Source organism: Erinaceus europaeus, chromosome 18 (assembly GCF_950295315.1).
Source record: "Erinaceus europaeus chromosome 18, mEriEur2.1, whole genome shotgun sequence".
Lineage (NCBI taxonomy): Eukaryota > Metazoa > Chordata > Mammalia > Eulipotyphla > Erinaceidae > Erinaceus > Erinaceus europaeus.
The window spans coordinates 34,477,935-34,483,150 of NC_080179.1; the positions used below are offsets into that span (position 1 = coordinate 34,477,935).

At 46.5% G+C, this 5,216-nt stretch overlaps 1 pseudogene; it reads right to left on the reverse strand.

Moving 5' to 3' along the window:
* Window positions 1–4,380: 4,380 nt before the first annotated feature.
* Window positions 4,381–4,499, reverse strand: LOC132534443 (5S ribosomal RNA; annotated as a pseudogene).
* Window positions 4,500–5,216: the final 717 nt, after the last annotated feature.

The following is a 5,216-nucleotide window of genomic DNA, read 5'->3' on the forward strand; positions in this document are numbered from 1 at the left end:
TACTTTACTTTGTTAATCAGTTTAGTAATGAGAGAAATGTTTAAAGAGAGGATGATAACTAAGAGGCAGTACTTCTTTCTCACCTACTATTTAATCCAATTTTATTTTACTGTTATCTTAGTAATGAGAGCTAGAGACCCATGAGAAATATACAGAGACACTGACATGGGCAGGGGCACTCAGAAGTCCTGAGTTCAATAGGTCCATATCACGAAAGTCAGAGCTGAATAATGTTCTAATAAGGAAAATAATGATAATAAAGGAACAGGACCCCAAGCCTCATGGTCCCAGGGGCCCTTTGAAGTTCATGTCCAGAGCTGAACAGCTCGAACTTACTTTTTTTTTTTCCTCCAGGGTTATTGCTGGGCTCAGTGCCTGCACCATGAATCCACCGTTCCTGGAGGCCATTTTCCCCCTTTTGTTGCCCTAGTTGTTGCAGCCTCGTTGCAGTTATTATTGCCATTTTTGATGTTGCTTTGTTGTTGGATAGGACAGAGAGAAATGGAGAGAGGAGGGGAAGACAGAGAGAGGGGGAGAGAAAGATAGACACCTGCAGACCTGCTTCACCGCCTGTGAAGCAATTCCCCTGCAGGTGGGGAGCCGGGGGCTCGAACCGGGATCCTTACGCTGGTCCCTGCACATTGCGCCACGTGCGCTTAACCCACTGCGCCACCACCCGACCCCCGAACTTACTTTTAAGGATAAAAGTAAGGATGAAGGATCAGCACTCCATTCCATGGGGTATTCAAGTTCCAGGGGACCCTTGCAGTTCCAAGGGCCCTCTGAAGTGCTGGCTCCAATCCCTCCATACCACTATTAAGTCAGAGCTGAACAGAGTCTTAGTAGGAAAAAATATAATAATAAAGGAAGAGCACCACAAGCCTCACAGACTCTGAGCCCTCTAGGTCCCGGGGCCCTTTGAAGTCCTATGTCCAATCCCTCCACACAACAATAAGGCAGAGCTGAACAACTTCCTAGTAGGTAAATAATAATAATAAGGAAACAGCACCCAGGGTCGATGGTACCGCAGTGGGTTAAACACACATAGCATTAAGCAAAAGGTTTCACCTAAGGATATCAGTTTGAGCCCCGACTCCTCACCTCGTGGACTGGTGTTCTAAGAAAGCTCAGGTCCAAGCCATACAACTATAAGTCAGAGCTGAACAGTGTCCTAGTAAAAGACTAATAATAATAATAATAATAATAATAATGGCACAGCATACCAAGCCTTTGAATCTGGGGTCCCTCTGCAGGCCCAGGTCCAAACCCTCCATACCACTGAAGTCAGAGCTGAAAAGTATCCTATTAGAGGGGGAAAAAAAATAAAAAGGAGCAGCTCCCAAATCCTCACAGACCCAGTAGCTCTCTGAAGGTCCAGGTTCATCCCTCCATACCACTATAAGTCAGAGCTGAACAGTTTCCAAGTAGAATTATAGTAGTAGTAGTAGTAGTAGTAGTAGTAGTAGTAGTAGTAGTAGTAGTAGTAGTAGTAGTAGTAGTAGTAAAGGACCAGCACACCAATATTCTCAGACCTGGGGACCCCTTGAAGTCCTAGGTCCAATCTCTCAATACCACTATAAGTCAGAGCTGAAGAGTGTCATAGTAGGGGGAAATAGAATATTAATATAAAGGAACAGCACCCAAGCCTCTCAGACCTGAGATCCCTCTGAAGGACAAGGTCCAATCCCTTCATACCACAATAAGTCAGAGCTGAAGAGTGTCTTAGTAGAGAAAAATAAAAAATAATAAGGAAGCACCAACACAAGCCTCACTGATCCAGTGGCCTCTGAAATCCCAGGTGCAACCCTTCCATACCACTATAAGTCAGAGCTGAACAGTGTCCTAGTAGAAGAAAATAATAATATTATTATTAATCTTAATATTAATAATGGAGCAGCACCCAAAGTCGCAGACCTGGGAGCCGTCAGAAGACCGAGCTCCAAACCCTCCATAAAACTATAAGTGAAAGCTGAACAGCATCCTAGTAGGGGAAAAATAATAATAATAATAATAAGGGAGAATCAAAAAAGGGCAAGAGACTGGCATACTTTAACGATGACTCTTTAGTCACTATCAGACCACCCCATTAGCTGGGGCCCTAGTCAGGGAGTCCTGAGATTCACAAACAGACATGATGGGTCTAGACCTCCAATAAATCCCTCTCTCCATTGTTGCCAGTCATTCCTATCAGGAAAAACACAATGGACCCCTTTGTGGCCACCCATAGGACCTTGCCCTCAACTTGGCTCAACAATGGTAGAGAATGTTTCATCCTCCAAAGGAAGGCTGGACAATATACTCTATGATACACCTGAGGAAGATGGGTCCTGAAATTGGGACAGCTTGGAACATTCCTGCTGAAGACCACAGAAAGTGAGCTCAGATCTATAGGGATGCAGAGGTCACATAGGCTCATAAAATGAATATGGGCCCCAGATCACATCAAATCAATGGGGTTTACAATCAACAATATTTATACACCTTTCCCATATTTAGGAGCTACACTCTCTTCCCTGATCCAACTTTCTGGTCCTTTTTCCAGCCATGATATCATCTCCCCAGATAATTACTTGGATCCACCTGCACATCAGATTTCAGACCAAGGGAAAAAAAAAACACTAGTATAGCCACAGGCCCTTTGGAATATAACTAAAATATGCCTACTAGCTATCTACAAAATAGAGTGCCACCCAACTCTTCATCTGCACTATTCCAGCCTTTAGGTATATCATTGGTCAACAATTTGTTTGGTTTTTTATGTTAACTCTATTTTCAACCACCAGGTTCCAGATGTTATCATGATGCCCACCAGACTTCCCTGGAAAGACAACCCCACCAATGTGTCCTGGAGCTCTTCTTCCCCTGAGCCCTTCCCCACTAGGGAAAGAGAGAGACAGGCTGGGAGTATGGACTGACCTGTCAACGCTCATGTTCAGCGGGGAAGCAGTTACAGATGCCAGACCTACCACCTTCTGCATCCCACAGTGACCTTGGGTCCATACTCCCAGAGGGTTAAAGAATAGGAAAGCTATCAGGGGAGGGGAGGGGATACAGGCTTCTTGTGGTGGGAATTGTGTGGAGTTGTACCCCTCTTATCCAGTGGTTTTCTCAATATTTCCTTTTTATAAATAAACTTTAAAAAGAGAGAGAGAGATAAGCTTAAGCACATGTGGCGCAAAGCGCAAGGGCTGGCGTAAGGATCCCGATCCAGCCCCTGGCTTCCCACCTGCAGGGGTGTCACTTCACAAGCGGTGAAGCAGGTCTGCAGATGTCTTCCCCTCCTCTCTCCATTTCTCTCTTTCCTATCCAACAACAACAACATCAATAATAACTGCTGGCACTTATGCGGGGTGACTCTCAGCCACAAAGGTAAGCTTACTGGTTCTCCCTTGATAGTTCAAGGGACTCAGCGATATAGGCAAGAGACACCGGGGAGAATTGGAACACTCTCATTTATTGAACAGTGGGCTTGGGTTTAAATAGGGATTCAGACAAAGAACATTTTTCAAATATGTCAGAAATTACAGGTTTCTTAAAGGTCAGCTTGCCCCTATGGTAGGGGGCTGGTATGACAAGAATTGATGCGATACATAAAGGTCAAGACAATTTTTCTCCATGATGCAAACAGGTTAATTATCTAAAGGTATTTGAGAGAAGCATAGGGGTTAAGCCAGCAGGGTGAGATAGAGAGAAGATAAACAAGGCTTGATAGCTATCAAAGGCCATAAGGAAATAGAGTTTGGAGTTTCTCTTGTCTGGGATTTGAGGTGTATGATGGAGCATGTTCTAAAAGTAAGGTGATTGTGTGAACTCTGGGTGACTACGTGAACTTTGAGTGAACCTTAAAGCAGGCAGCCATGTGTCCTGCAGTTAGTGGGGAGAAGCTGTGAGATCTCTGTGGGCTTGAGAGTCTGATAAGGGGAAACTGAGTCTGAGAGACATTTTCCCCTTTGCTCATCTCTGTGAGAGAGGATAACAAGGGGGTGTCATTCCCAGACCTCCATCCAGGGATGGGGGAGTTTTCCCTAAGCTTTACCAAGCTTACACATAGTCCCACAAATAACTACAACAATAAAACAACAAGGGCAACAAAAGGGAATAAATCAGTACTTTAAAAATTATTTTAAAAAGTGGTCCAGGAGGTGGTGCAGTGGTAAAGCTTTAGACTCTCAGCATGAGGTCCCGAGTTGGATCCCCAGCAGAATGTGCCAGAATGATGTCTGGTTCTTTCTCTCTCTTCCTATCTTTCTCATAAGTAAATAAACTCTTTAAAACAAAAAATTTATAAAGAAAAGATAAAAGAGAGAGAGGGAGAGAGAAGCATGGCTCGAGTGGCAATGACAAGATCTTGGGCAATGAGCTGCACAGGCAGGCAGCAAAAGCCAACAGCATCCGGTACTCCCAGGTGGTCTCCCATCCAAGTACTAACCAGACCTGACCCTGCTTAGCTTCTGAGATCAGACAAGATCAGGCATGTTCAGAGTGGTATGGCCATAGAAACCACAGTCCTTTCTGCCGGCCTCAAGAAGCCAAGCTGTGCACCGCCGGTGCAACAGTGACTCCCAGTGGCCGGCTCCGCACACTGGCCTCCAGTGACAGCTTGGCTCCTGGACCCCCCCACACACAACCACCACCCACCCCACCCTGCCACAGCTGCGACCACTATCATCACTGCTTCACCCCTCACAAAGCCTACACTGGTGCACAGGCAGGGAGGGATGCGGGGAAACCATGCCCACCCACACACAGGCCCCATACACCCTGCCATCCTGCCTGCCAGCCAGTCATCCTGCCTGCCTGCCTGCTGGCAAATAGCCTTTGCTCCACAGGCTGCCTGCTAACCCACCCAACTGCTTCTCCCAGAGTGGGAGAATCAGGCACCAGGGCCAAGGAGAGCCAGTTCCCACAGGGAGACCCACTCTCCCACAAGGCCAGTTCCCACAGGGAGACCCACTCTCAGCTCCATGGCCAAAGGGGCCATCCAAGGGCGGGTCATCCCATGCTGTGCATGCCTGCAAGACCCACTTCATGGGTGCAAGAAGGCGGAGGAGGAGGAGGAGAAGGAGGAGGAGGAAGAGGAGGAGGAGGAGGAGGAGGAAGAGGAGGAGGAGGAGGAGGAGGAGGAGGAGGAGGAGGAGGAGAGAAGAAGAAGAAGAAGAAGAAGAAGAAGAAGAAGAAGAAGAAGAAGAAGAAGAAGAAGAAGAAGAAGAAGAAGA